This window comes from Apis dorsata, unplaced genomic scaffold (genome assembly GCF_000469605.1).
Source record: "Apis dorsata unplaced genomic scaffold, Apis dorsata 1.3 scaffold_530, whole genome shotgun sequence".
NCBI classification, from domain to species: Eukaryota; Metazoa; Arthropoda; class Insecta; order Hymenoptera; family Apidae; genus Apis; species Apis dorsata.
In genome coordinates this window covers 46,985-62,941 of record NW_006263752.1, presented here as the reverse complement: position 1 = coordinate 62,941, position 15,957 = coordinate 46,985, and the positions used below count along the sequence as shown (strand labels likewise).

At 35.6% G+C, this 15,957-nt stretch overlaps 1 long non-coding RNA gene across 1 annotated transcript in view; it reads right to left on the bottom strand.

The window, feature by feature from the left end:
• Positions 1-422: 422 nt before the first annotated feature.
• LOC116186265 overlaps positions 423-15,957 on the bottom strand; it is a 48,140-nt gene continuing 32,605 nt past the window's right edge. The window contains exons 2-3 of the long non-coding RNA XR_004151226.1: positions 6,107-6,245; positions 423-594 (exon numbers count right to left, since the gene is read on the bottom strand). This is a non-coding gene — a long non-coding RNA (uncharacterized LOC116186265). The remainder of the gene's footprint in view (positions 595-6,106; positions 6,246-15,957) is intronic.

Genomic DNA, 15,957 nt, shown 5'->3' with positions numbered 1-15,957 from the left:
GAACTTTCGAATCATACTTGCCGATCTTTCGTTCAATAATCGGCCATCAAATTCTCCAGAATCATTTGTAAACGAATTTCTCTATTCGATCGAGTCGTTGGTGAATTCGTTTATTCGTTGGGAATGATAATTATCGAGGTATTTGATCTTGGATAAGGAGAATTTTGTTAATTGCGAGAAATCGAGCGGGGTTAATTTTAATTGGAATGACGAGAGATTGAAAAATTTGGAGGTAGAATTGTTTAAGGAGATGAAAGAAGAGAATTGATATAATGGGAGTTTCTTTTAGAAATATAAAGAAAATTTTTTTATACAAAGAAATTAATTATTAATTCTCATCATTCTGTGTAAATAGTATCTTATCCATATTTTTCAGCAATTTTATCTTTAAACAACCATTCGAGCACCATTTCACAATTTCCTCATAATTCACAAAAATCATAAAATAAATATTCCCATCGCGTTTCTACCAACAACTTCCCAAATCTCGCCCATCCAGTTTTCATCGACATTCTGAAAGATTTTCGCGGAACAATCGCGAGAGTCCTACTTTCTTCGCGTGGAACATCGGAGCCAAGATTCACCCTCGCCACTCTGCAACAGTTAAGTAGGTCGATGGGTGATAAATTCGATCTGTCTTCCATACGGAAACAACCCCCCGAAATTCCGGCGGTTATCTGGCTGTCCGCCTTTATCTTCGAGATAATCTCGTCGGCGCATAAATCGCGGGGCCCATTCTCGCCTAATGGGGCGACCGGGCGCGCAACACCCTAGGAAACAAATTAAATAGCTCTTCACGTATACACACCCTATTCTTTCTCCCATTGCTCGCGTTCAAGACTATTCTTCTTGATCGTCACCCTATGACGCATCTTCGCTAAGGGAATAAACCGTAACCGTAATTTCGAGGGAACAGTAATGTTGTTTTCTTGAAACATCGATGGAAAGAAACATTTGCTGTCTTTAACGTACGTACGATTTTGTCTAATATCGTGATGTATAAATATAAAGAGAGTAAATATAAACGAGGAGAATGACATTTTATCGAAGGGATATCGAAATGCAAGTGGAATGCATATGAGATTAAATTGTTGCATAATAAATGAAGCGATTTAATTCGGGAAGGGATTTAATTTGAAATTTAATTTCGAGTTTATAAATAAATAAATAATTTGCTTGTGAGTAGCAATTTTTAATCAAATTAAGAAGCATTCGAAGAGATAATTATATATTTATGATTCAAAGATTATAAATAATCTTTGTTAACTTTTATCTCTTCATAAAAAAACGGAAAAATAGTTAAATAATTAAATAATTAAATTAAAATAATTTAATTTTGATTTGATGGATTTTGGTTTTATATAAAATTGTGTACGTTATTTTATAAAATATTTTTATCTAATCAAATTATGAGATTTTAAATCTTGTAATTGAAGTTGAATTGAAGAATAATTCGTGCACGTAATTGTTGCATAGGAAATTTTGTTCCAATTAACGAAATCAATAAGAATTATTTGTTCGAAAATAAAAATTTTTAATCACAATAAAATAAAAGACATCAAAATGCAAATGTTCAGATATATTTCTGTAATTATATAATTACATGGGTAATTTCACTGAAATGTAATATTCACGCTACTTCAAGTCAAAAAGGAAAAAGGTATCATCGAATTATCTAGATAGAGGCAAGAAGAGGAGACGATGGCTCGCGTCCGATTGAATTTTAAGCGGCTCGCGACAACGTTTCCGAGTCTGATAAACGAGTTTGACCCGGCCAATAAATTTCCCTCAAGCTGCAGGTGTAGTCGAACCACCACCAGGACGTCCTGGCAATTTGTGGACGAAACGTACGAGACCGAGTTTCTCTGTCGTCGAAAGAAACTTATCTTGTACGTATTTTCAACCACTGGACTTGCTTGAATAATTCCGATTGAATTATCTTTGTAGAATAAAAAAGAAACTCAAGAAAAGGGGGAAGAAAATTTTCAGGCATGATTTTCAAAATAAATTGGATACGAATAATTCACGAATCACAAAAGAATATGGGTTAGCTGCTATTTTTATTAATTGCAATTGTTTCCATCGACAAATAATTATAAAATAATCATTCTGTCGATATATTTAAATCAAACGAAGCATATTATAGTAATATGCATATAATATATATATATATTAAATTTTTACATCTATTTTTTGATTAATAAATATCTTGGAGAAAATACTCTAATTTATTTAATTATTAAGAAAAGAATATATCAAATAAATGAATTGCAAATGATTCGAAAAATAATCTAAAGAATCTGCATTCCATGATTAAAACTAAATTAAAAATTATAACTTTTGATTAAAATATTTGTCTCGTATCGATTACACAAACAATAAATTGTTATTATTATTCATGCGTGTGTCAACGGCAAAAGGAAAACCGATTTGAAGTCTTTATGGAACCCAATAACTCCCGAGGAGTGGAAAACTCGCTATTCGGGTTCAACGATCCGCGAAACTTCGTAGGACTAATCGCGTGGATAGCTGAGCCGCTTCTCGCTTTGATACCGAATCATCGTTACCACATGGAATGCAGAGATCCCTTCACCCTAAGAATGGAACTTGAAAAGCGAAAGGAGACCAACCGTAATCGCTACGAGATGTTATCGAAGGAGCCACCCTAACCGACTATCTCGCCTCACATACGCTCTATCCGTTGGATATATTGCTTCACTCACCAATGAAAGTCAAAACTTTCCTATTTGAAGTTATTCGAACAACTCTCCATCTTGATTCGGATGGGATATGGGACAGAGTCATTCTGTTACACGAGAAATGCTCTATTAACGATATTTAGATCGTATCGAGTTTAATGGAGAAATCAAACTTTAGATGAAAATGTTAATGAAGAACTTTATATATTGATTTTAGCGTGTTGATTCAAAGTTCGTGTCTATGAGATGGGATTTAAATTCTTAAAATTTAAGATCACTGATGAGAATTTAAATTTTTGGAATTCAAAATCCAGAGATTTAAAATTTGGGTTTAGAATTTATAATTTTGGATTCTAAAATTTATGTTTGGAAAAATCTTAAAATCTTTGGTTTATGGATGGAATTTAACGTCTTGGAAGATTTATGTTTTGATAATAATAAATATGACAAGTAAAGTATATATCTTAAATTTGGCACCAATAAGATAGAGTTTCGAGAATCTCAATGTTACGAATTTCTAAATTCCATGACTCAGAGTCTCTGGAGTTCTAGAAGAATTAAACTACAAAGTAGTTTATAATGAGTCTTATGACTTGGAACTAATTTCTAGTAGATGTTATAATATTTGGATGGTTTCTGTCGAGTCTCAGGAGCCTTGTGTTTGAGATCGCACAGCTTTCGAGAACTCTATTACGATACTTAAAATCTTGAGATTGTTCGAGGAAAGTTTTACTCTCTTGAGATGGGTTGGACATATCCTACAGTTGATATGATAGGAAATATACCATAGTTACACTGTTTCAGTGCTTTGGGATTAGTAGATATAGCTAGATATAGATAGCTATGTTTCATAAATCCAAGAAGATTTTAACAATTTTTATATTTTACGTGGAAAATATTTAACTGAATAAGAAAAGGATAATATTTCAGCTTTCCAAATACTGAAATAATTATCGATAATAATGAAGGGAATTTAGTTAATTATCGATTTTTAAGAACACTTCAATCGCTTTAAAGAAATATGTATGCTTGTGATTTTAAATAGAGATGCATCGCGAAATTGAATCGACCATGTTCGATTTCCCAATCTTTGAAATTAAATTTAATGAATAGCTCGACAGATTTTCCAGCCTCTTGCTGAGCACAGAAAATATCATAGAAATTAATTAATTTCTTCTTGAAATTTAATACGCTCTTTTGTATACTTTTATTAATCGCCCACGATATTAAAATTATTATAATTTTAAGTTATTTACGAAGAAAAAGATATACTTTTTCGAATTGAAACAATGAAATCTTAATAACGAACAGCATAAAGAAAATCCAGTGATATTACTCTTCAATAATTAAAACTTCCGTCTAGATTTATAATACTTTTAATTTATACTTTCAATTGGAATTTATAGTATATATTATATATCATATATATAATATCCCAGAATTTGACAATTAAGATTGATCCACCCATTCAAAGAAATTCCTTAATTATCTCTCACAGATCGGAAATCCATATCTTTTAATCAAATGAAATCCCAAAATATAATGTAATCAAATCCATTCTTCCATTCTAATCTCTCAGATATAAAAAATTAGGCCAAAGAGCGTCCCACGAAAGCTTACAAAGTCCCACATTCAGTGGCGCCATGCAGCCATATCGACGAAGACAGAAATTCGATGAAAATCTCCGCTATTAAATCTCTCTTGCATCATCTCCCGAGGGTCCCTCGGAAAATCAATAGAACTTGGCAGCGGCAATTCCTCCGGCGAGATCATTCAACCTCTTTTTACCACCGGCCAAAGTGGAAAAACTGTGTCCAAGACTCGTTTCAACGTTCTTCTACTTTAAAGTCACCCAAACAAACTTCCCAGAATCAAAAAGTGGGCGTCGAAGAGGGTGCAATTACTCTGGCGGACGATGCGAGCGATCGGTGTCGTAAATTCCTTAGACAAACACCTGTTTGATCGATGCACGAAGAGTAGGACGCAAGGTAAACGAGGGAATGGTTCGATAGGCTCCTTGCTCGATAAGGTGTACAAAGTTAGCCGAGGATCAGCTGGCTTAACCTTCCATTAACGGGCTCGAACTCGACAAGCCGCGCTCGTTGAACCACGGATTAAACCGCGCCACCTTTCACGCCACCCTCTGTTCCATTTCTCTTTCTCTCTCCTACTTTACTTTTACAACCGTTTGAACCGCTAGGAGGTGCGCGTGTCCAGACGTCTCGCCACGAAATTTCGCTCCTGCCGCTGAAACAGACGGACAGTGTGTGTGAGAACTTTAGAGATTATGGATGATAAACTCCATCGAGTTAGTCGAGGTGTAGTTGCGAATTCAAGGTTGAACGTTATCGAAATAGACTTTTAATAACTTTGGATTTCGCATTATTTCAAGAAAATTCTTCTATTCATAAAAATTTATGAAAGAGATAAAATTAATCAGAGGTTATACTACGTATCCATTACTTTTCAAATCTACGAAATTTCATCCAAATTCAAAGAATTTTCAATCTTGTCAGCTTCTCTTATCCTTTGCCGTGTCCACGATATTCAATGACGCTCACCATCGAAAAGAACCGTGGAAAATCCTTTCGAATACCCTCGAGTTGGAAGGGTATCAATGGAACCTTGTAATATGGGGTGTACGTCCCATGACAAGCACGGATACAAGAACGGAATTTTACGGGAAATCCGATTCCATGTTGTTCCACATTTTACGAGGCCTCGACGTGACACGAGTGACGCAGAAGAGAGAGGTCTTCCGGTCGTGGGATCTTTCTTCGTCTACTGAATAAACGTGACGCCTTGATGTTTGATTTGGATTTGATTTGGATCGATTTGTCGTGTTTATTGAACGATGGAATATCAATTGTTATAATTTCGTTCTTTTGGATCGATTGTCAAATCGATAATTTTTCAATATCCCATTATTGGGAATTATTTATCTCTTTTATTCCTAGAATCCAACCCCTTCGAAATTCAATTCTCATTATTACGTGCACCAGAGCATGCATTCAAATTAACGAAATTATCTATCAAACGAGCTTCTGGAACAGGCTAAGTACACATCGCCCAGTCATTCTCGCGAATCTCAGAAGAAATAATAAATCAAACAGATGCAAATTGCACGGCAGTATCGGCGTGGATTACAAGGCAAGGAAGCTAAGGACGGATTACAGAGAATCCTAGAAAATAATTCGCACTCATTACTATGCTCTACTTGTTCGAGTCTAATTCCACTGTCTAGACTCCTCCTCGAATCCGTTATTCTCCGGAATTATTCACGAGGACGGAATACTTCTGGGCGGTAAGAAAAATGTGTCCGAAGTTCGAGCTATTCGAACAACTTGATTAAAATGAAATTAGCCGGTTCCCGTGAATCGATCGCAAGATATGGCAAGACCAATTACCTAATTATCCCCACCAAAGCTATCCCCTTTCGTCCACGCTTTCTCCGTGGGGTTGATCTAATTATTGCTCCGCAAACTCCTGTCGAATGGAACAAACTCGTAACAACCCCCACGGCTGTCGCTTTTGTACTTCCGTCCCCTGTAAAAACAAATGGTTAGTTAGTATACAGCTTATATGTACTCTTTTGGATCTTCAAGTATTATGCATTTTATTCTAGTGAACTGAAATGTAATAAAAGGAGTTGAGAACTGTAGTTTGATAGAATATATTGTTATCAAATGGATAAAGAGAAAATTAAATGAGAAATTGGTAATATAGTCTGTGTTTTCTGGCGATATTTTAAATTATTATTGCTTTAATTAAATTAAAAAAAATTAGATTTAATTTAAATTTATTTAATATTTTTCTTTTGTGTCTAATAAAATAATCTAATAACCTGGGCAAATCGATAATTGAATCGAAAACTAATTATCAAAAGAAACAGTCCTGTCTGGCGCCAGAATTTTCTTAACAAGTGCAAGATATTTATCTGATGTCTACTGCTTATTCCATCCAGTTGATAAAGTTGAAGACGAGTCAGATATCAAAGGTTTTCTTAATAGGTGTCTTCTGCCTATTCTACTTTAGCGATAAGCTTGGAGATGGGTCAGGCGCCAAGAGTTTTCTTATCTGCGTTCACGAAGCGCAAGGATGAATGAAATCGACGAACTATAACACGAAATGTATTAAAGAGAAACGAAGAATTCAGAAAAGAATTATTCTTTAAGGCTTTAAGAGAATTTATTAATTATTTTTTAAATAATACCTAATTTTATGAATATCACATCTCCATTATTTTTTAAAACTATTAAAAAATGTTTCATAATAATAATTGAATAGCTATCTCGAGTACATTTACAAGTACTCGAATATCTTTATCAAGGGAAGAACAGAAATGTCGACGAAGGAAGGGCGTGCTCGTGGGAAAACGAGTGATTAATGAAGTATCCCTTGGAACAGTAGGTGTCGATCCTCTTTCACACGGTTAAATCCCTGTGGGAGACTTCCGCTATCGCGGAAACAAAAAAAGGAATCAATATCCACGGTGTTTCGCTATCGCAAAGCGAGACGAGAACTACGGAAGGAAATTGATTTCTCTTTGCTTTGACCTGTTTCGCCGTGTCGCGATGCTTTTAAATTGGGAGGTGGAAACTGTGGTTCCGTATATGGGGTTGAAGGTGATTGGGAATCTGCGGTGTAATGTGTGGTGAGAGAGTTCGAAGTTGTGGAACGTTTTTCTTTCGGCCGATAATTTGGGCGCGATTTCAGTGATACGAGCCAATGGTTTGGCGTACGAATTTAAAAGTGGATGTAACATTACGTAACATTAATTATTTAATAGTGAAAAATGTTCTATTCAATTTTTCAAGAAGTATTTAAAATTATTCTTATTAATTTAGTATATTTTAATGTGAAATCAATTTAGAAGTGTTAATTGAATTATCAACAAGAAGAGTGAATACAACGAAATAATTTGAATAATAATAAGTAAGTTCAAAGGATTAAATTATTTTGAAATATTTTTGACATAAACTATCTGATGTTAAGTAGAAAAGGATTACACGTATCAAGGTATTTAACTGAAATTTAACTTTAATCCTTAGTTGCAATTTCATGCTTTATGTAAATGTGGAAATTTTTAATGAAATTTTAAGAAAAATAACGGAAAAATTTTAATTTTATTTGAAAAAATTATTATTCAAATAATGTATATAAAAATATATAATAATTTAAACTCTTATAATAATAATTTAAGAATATTCATTTAATCCCTCCAAACGTGCTCATAATTATAAAATAAACATTCATTATTCCCTGTTAATACTTTATTATACATTAAAACAGGAAAGTATCCCTTATGTTGAAAATACGCGCGATATACATTAAGCTCGTTCACAAATATTTTCAGAAATTTCATACAAAACCCCTTTCAACGTAACTACGCTTCACTAAACACTCATCTTATGCATTTTCACTCGCCTTTATATCGCGCAAATTTCCCATTATAAGACTTTCCTTCTATACATTAGAGTCTCAAAGCAGAAACCTTGAACGTTCTTTTCTTAAACAAATACACAGAACAGCTATCGGCCTCGGTTACCGCCAATTTCCTCCCCACGGTATCGTCTTAAACGCATCCATCCAATATTCGATTAATAATCAGGCCAATATATGCTAATTAGCGGTATCGTTACACCAGGATCTTTCTCTGTAATACCGTTGAAAGCTAGTTCCACGCTTCTCGTGAATCGAATTATCAGCCTGCCGTCTGTCGAATTAGCGTACGTATCAGCAGCAATGGAACAGTATGCATTGGGTATAACGTAATCAGGATGGAGAATCTCGAGTGTCGAAAGGATCGTAGATTCCTGTTGACAAGAGGAATTCGAGACATAACTACTCTCTGTACATGATACGTGGACCGTTGTTTCTTGCTTGACCTACGCTTCTGATCCGTATTACTTAATTCTGACCACGTATGAGAATGATTTATATCCTCGTGAAATAAGAAGTTTTAATATAATATATTCATTATACGAATTCCAGCAACACGAAAGTTTCGATTTACGTTTTATTATATGTTCTATATGTTGTTCTATATTGTTTGTAAAAGTTTAATAGCTTGATTATTATAATATTCAAGCGTTTATATAATATAATAATTAATAATTTACTCTTCTTGCTATTAATTGTACAGACAGATATCTTCAAATTAATAGATCCCATCTGGATATACTACATTGATAAAAAAAAGTAAAAGATTAATCGTAACGTAAATGCTTGCAACTGTCGATACTAATTCGATCTGGCGAAAATGTATATTCCTACAAACCTTTGTAAAATTAAACTGGAAATGGATGAAGTCGAGACGCGTGTACGGTCGATAGTTTTCGAGCGTGTTACCCCGCGAGGGTACACGTCGGTTTTGCGGCTGATTTTATGGCTGTCCCAGGGAACTTTACGAGCTGACCCCTGATCCTAAAACACACCGAATTACACCGTGGCCACGGTTTTCGTTCGATAACCCTCTTCCTTTCCACGGTTTTCGTGCCGACCTTTTCGTGGAAACGGTCCTCGCGGAAAGAGACGAAAATTGAGAGCGGCTATCGATCCCCTCGGCTCCTTTGGACGCGTACCAACAAAGAGAGCACGGGCTCAAATGTACCAACGACACGACGCCACCAGAATCTTAACGATTTTCATTCGGTCCAATCTCATCCCCGGAGAACTTGCACGAGGCGACGACGCTACTTTTCGCTCTCATTTTTCCTCCTATCCTCGGTGAAAATTGTTTTATGATCCTCTCATGATTTTCGCGTCGAATTTTTATTTAAGAATCGGATTGATATATTAGATTTATTTATAGAGAAGAATGATTATTTTTTTTAAAAGTGATACGCGTACAAAACGATATGTTCAAGATTATGACGGGAAATAAATTATGGATAACCTGTTTATGTGTTTTTATGGATAATTTATTTCGCGTATCAAATGTAGGAAAAATTGTTTTTATTAAATTAAATCACGAACAGGACATGTATTGAATGTACCGCCATTTATTTTATTTTATTGACTTTTATGGAAATTCAAATAATTGAACAACATATCTTATTTTTAAAATCACGTAAATATTTTAAAAATAACTCGACAATTGTATCAAACTACATAAATATCGCATTAAAAGTCAATGCTCATATGTTCATTCGTTCTTATTTTTCTAAAAATTTATTTCAAGTAAAATAATAAATATTCTTACTAAATTAACTGCTCATGTTTATAAAATTCATGAAAATAAATCAACTTATCCTAGAAAACTAAAATCGATAACTCGACATCCATTTTGAGAATATCCATTTCAAGCAAAGTGACAAAGAAATATTTTAAAAATTAATTACCCATTATAAAATATCAAAACTAAAAACAGTTAAATCCACTTATATCATGAAATTAAGATCGATTATCCAAAGTTGAAACATCTATTCCGAGACTAATACTTATTTCAAACAAACGAAACATTTGACAAATTAATTATCTAATTATACTACTATATACTATATCCACTGTCAATTTAATTTATCCCATAAAATTAAAATCGACAATCCAAAATTGAACAAATTAACCAAGCTACAAAACATACTTATCAACTTATTCCAATAATTTCCAAATTTCAATCCCATCTCCCTAACCATCCCCTGAAAAACATATTTCCCTAAATCAAACAACACAATGGCAATCCATTTCCAACTCTGATCACCAACTCGCTTCCTCGTGACGCTCTTAAACATTCCTCGAACGTTCGAACCTCAGCTAATGAATCTCAGTATCCCTTGGCCCGAAGCGAGTCGATTGTCGACGAATCGAGCGCATCGCCACGAGGCTGCCAATCTCCGGGGATAATTTCTCCTTGTGGTGGCGGCGGAACGTGGAGACGGTGGATTAGACATCGAGGAGGATCACCGGGAGAATAGGGTGTATCGCGAAACGAATCGGCCTCGAATTAGGCTACCTCCGCGTGAATTGATTCCGAACAAGGGATCCGGATATCCCCGCGTAATCCGACGACAGCTCACTTACCCAGTTGCACACAGATACATAGTATTCGCGACGCAATCTAATTACCCGCGGGAATATTTCATGCCAGACACGTTTCTCATAAGAAGAAGAAGGGGAACCGCGTCTGCTGATTACGCGGCAGCGCCAACTTTTGGCAGAGGTTACCGGAAGTTTAGAAAGCTCCTGTTGCGACTCTATCTTTGTTCTTCGTTCTGAGACACTGTGTATGGACTACTCAAACGGAGTTAAAAAGTATTATGTATGAAAAAAGTATTAGGGATGCTACATGTGCATTCTGTATAATCGTAGATGCGATAGATGAAATCAAGCGTCGTTGTTTAGAAATCTTGAAAACAGTATGGATTTCGTTGCACTTCTCACCGATTGTTTTTTTATAAATATCGGGAATCTGTTTTAATTTTTAATGGATTGAACGTGTTAAGTGAATTACTTAGCCAGGATAATCCTGTATTTTTCAATTAATTATGGATTTCATCCAGCTTTCAATAAAGCTCCTCCCGATAAAAAACTATTCTTTAGCCATAGCCATTCCAATTTTCTTTTTTTCTCACCACCGATATATGCTTGTATTATCAAGAAATAGCAGAGTCGATGCTCGGCTCATCACAAAGTTAGAGATAACGTTATCCTCTCCGGAGGATCTAGCCGCGAGAGATCAAGAAAGTTTGATCGAATTTCTCGCGGGGAAACTGGAAAATGAGTTTCCGTGGTGGGTGACTATCGGTGAAAAAGTATAACTGAAAATATCCCCTGGTTCCGATGGACCGCTCTGGGTCAGTTGTTAAGGCCAGAACGGCTGGTGAATGTATCCCGATACCGGATGAAAGGAAGCTTCGGCCGGGCAGCCACCGGGTATTGATCCCTTTTTACCGGAACGTCGAACGGTATAAGTCGTCTTTCGGGGAATTCTTTGAGGAAAAATAGTATCGAGATATACAGACCGATGACAAAGAGCCGCGAGTTGAATTTATTCGAGATTTATCTTGGCGAAGATTTTTCGATAAACGGTGGAATAACACGGAGAAATATCGGCGTTTGATTAATTTGTAAAGTGAATTTATCGTGTAAATCGAATTTATCGTGTAAGTCGCCGAGAATATTTCTTTTTTGATGAAAATAATGAGATACAGAACGATAATAGAAAGCAGTTGAATTATTTATCGAAGTTGATTTATTCTAACGAAGATTTTTCAGTAAACAAGATAAGATAAAATGTTAAAGTTTTTTAATTAATTGCAAACAAATTTCTTGTTTTTCGAAGAGGATATAGGGGATAAAATATTTAAATATATAAAACAATGACAAAAAAGAAAAAATTTTAATTGATTTATTCTAGCGAAGATTTATCAATAAAAGATGAAATAACGTTTAATTAATTGGAAGGAAATTTTTATTGAAGAACGATAACAAGATTTATTTCAGTGGATATTTTTCAATAAATAAAGATAGAATATGATGGAATAATATGATGAATAATGATACATAGTTAATTTGGAACAAATTTCAATAATTATTAATTTTGAAAATATCACAAATATATATAATTTTGAAAATATCACAAATATAATTTTTTAATAGATATATATTTTTATTTTTCCAATTTATTTATACTTATTTAATTTATTATATTTGAATTTCCATCGTATCTACGCTTTTGATTTTTTAAAATTTATACGATCTCAAAAGTCAAATTTAAGCGTTGCAATGGAAAGCAGTTTGCAAGATGCAAGTTACAACTTCTGTTTTTTTTCCTCGATATTCCCAACATCGCATTATTTTAAAATATACATTTTGCGGTTTCTCTTACAGATGGTGCAACAGCGGTAATATTATTTCCAAAAACGCAAGTTTTAAATTGAAAATTAAAAATTTAAAGTCAAATTATCCAACCTAGAATAAATTCTATAAATTTTTGTCGAAACATTCTCGAAATTGAATAAAATAAAATATGCTATAGAATTTAATTAAAATATATTAGAATTTAGAAGATATTTCAAAATAATGAATATCTATTCCAGAAATATTTTATCGAAATATTTTCTATATTAAAAGAAAAAGAAATTGAGAATATATTCATGAATTAAATTATTTAATTATAATTAAAAAAAGAAATATATCTCGAGATTCGAATTAATTTTAAACAAAATCTGGACTAAAAGCTTTCTTTCTACTGGTTCTCTAAAAAGTTCACTCTATCTTGCAAAGAACACACTTTATATGAACGAGAATCTAAGAAAAAGAACCATCTCATTCCTCCTAGCACGCTATTTCATCTCGTGATCAACAATACACACATACACACACACACTTTACAAAATTCAATATCAAAATTGCATATGCATAATCTTCTATACTTGATTGCAAAGTATTATTTATGTTATCATTTTTCTTTTTGCGTAATTATTTAAAAATTCGCAGAAGATAGAAACAATCTACGCGTGCAATTACTTTCACGTACAATAAGATAAAGGAGATCAAGAAGACTAATTGATTCCTTTAAGAAATCACTATTATTAATAATCTTTTTCACAGAGAAAGAATACGTAATCCTTGGCCAATGATCAAGTCCTTTTAAGGGATTAGAATTATCAACTTACCAATCTTTTTCACAAAACAGGAATACGTAATCCCCACCTAATGATCAACGAGTCTCTTTAAGGAATTAGAACGATCGATTCAACGATCTTTTTCACAGAGAAAGAATACATAATCTTTGCCAATAATCAACAAGTTTCTTTAGGGAAGCAAAACAGAGTCTTTGATTCCCAAGATCGATCAAAGCCATTCTCCACGTGTCGTATTAAAACTCAGCAAGGAGAAAAAGTACGGCGGAGCCTTTGACAGGCAAATTGAATCTCCAATAAACGAATACGTGCAAGTGCCGGCTTAAAGCCTAATCCTGAAACGAAGGCACGGCCCTCGGGCAAAATTCAATTGTCCTATCCCGCTCGTTGCTCTCGCGACCGAATGCTCGTACGTGCCACGGCCGACTCGCGCGAGTTAAGTTCCTTACACACGGTGAAACTATAGTAATATAGCACAAATGTTACGTATCGCGTGTATGGATGTACAGAAATTTCTCGCTAACTGACCAGATTCAATTCTCGGCAGCCAATTGGCAAGAGAGGAAGGAAGGAATTCCACTTTCAGTAGGATTGGAGGAATAGAGCGAAAACTGATGTTACGTTTATTTATGTTAGGTTTATTTATATTTATGGACAGTTACAACGGTGGAAATTACAGTTGCTAACAGTTAGCAAGGCAATAGGTTGCTTGAGAATGCACGGTGCATCGTTGAGACGATTATAGTGAGTTTATATGTTAGATATGTAACGTCCATAAACGTGAAATGATGGGAATTGTAGCAAACAGTTAATACTAGATTGTACGATCATAGTTTAAAGTTTGCTTCATCCATAAGGAGATAGAAATTTAAAAAAAAAATGGAAAATCTGAAGCTCATTAAATATAACAAATGCAATAATTATCTCCATCAGAAAACAATTTTTCTAATAGATGTTATTTCATTTTTTACACTTTTTACAGAGTTATTAATTACAAATATTTGTACATAATTTGAAAATTTAAACATTATCCCAAAATACATATCCGAAGAACATCTCTCTAAATTATTGTCTCATTTTCCTAGAGGGAAACTATGGGTTTAAAATATGAATTTCCAAACTACGCATGCACCTGAGGCAACACCAACACCTATGAATAGGCAACGTGATATTTGAAACTATTTTGCACGAGACCTGGAGTCATGTGGCTAAGTAAGTATCATCGTGTGTAGGGTCCTTAAGCCACGTTCACTCTCTCCTCCAGGGAGGAGGATAGTCCACCCGCTGAAAAAGGCCACCCTTCGAATATACAAGATCAGAGGGAAAATCGGTACGTGCGGCGCCTTCCACAATCTGCATTACGCGTATTTTCCCTGGAATCGATGGAATCGATGTACCGTGGCAGACGATGAACGGCAATAAGAGAAAAGAAACGCGCAGTAAAAAGAAGAAAGGAAAGAAAGAAAGAAAGAAAAAAAAATGGAGAAAGAGAAGGAAAAGAATGGAGAGAAAAAGGACAAAACGAGAAGAAACATCGATAACCGGGTGGAAAACGCGGGGGTTAATTAAAAGGCTCGCGGCGAGGGAACGTGACGCGAAAACGAGCGCCGGTTAATTCGCGGTACGCGTGCTCGATATTGAATTAATAACGCGGATCAAGTTGAACGTTTCGGTTGGTTCTGCGAGTTAAAAGCGGAGCCTCCGCTACGCGATCAAACTTTCATTCGCGATTAATGGCCTCCTCGAATTCGCCGGAACCTTCGAACATTATATCAACCCCTTTGAAAATCGGCGACGGTACAAGTGGTGCACGCACGTAAAACGATGGGTGTTATCGAGTTAGCCAGACTACGCCATTCTTGCCCACCCACTCTCTCTAGTCGGATACTCGACACACGGTACACTGTCTACGACCATGCAAGATTCTCCTATCTGACTCTCCTCTTTTATCTCTCTCTCTCTCTCTCTCTCTCTCTGTTTCCATGTCGTCGACGGAGGCACGAGCCTTCTTGTAAGTAGCTTTACCGAGCGCGACGAGTGTAGATCAAAGATCCCAGCTGTGAGCAGCCTTACAAGCACCTTAATGATTAAAACACAGGCTGACGGTTGTCTTCGTTCGTGGAACGAAGAGTGCTATAACTTACGTCGCTGTAGGCCTTCGCCTATCCAAAATAAACGAGAGAGAAACGAAGAAACGAGCCGAGACTTGGACTCTCTCTCTCTCTTTCTCTTTGGTTCCTATGACCTCTCATCGAACAGAGGGATCGTCCTACACCCTCGATACGCGGCTAGATCAGAGGAAGCCCGTAAGTCCGTAATCTCTGTACCGCGTGCTTCTTCGTCCGGTAACCGTTCAGTTTCTCTCGTTCTTCGTCTTTCCAAAATCGATTTCGGGCGCGGGGCCGCGCCCACCACCGAATTCGACTGGAACTGACTCGGAGAGAGGGAACACAAGAGTCGAGGGAAACAGAGAACAGTGGAAACAGGGAGGGAAACACCAGGCCGAAAGAGGGTGAGTTAGCCTCATTTAACCGAGAACCCTCCCCCTCGCAGAGTCGTGCGTACGATACTCCTACCCCTCGCTCCCTTCTTGGCCTTTTCGTGGTTCCTACGACGCGCAGCGGGACAAAACGATCGAAACTGCGCAACTTTGATGCCGTTAAGAGGCGTTG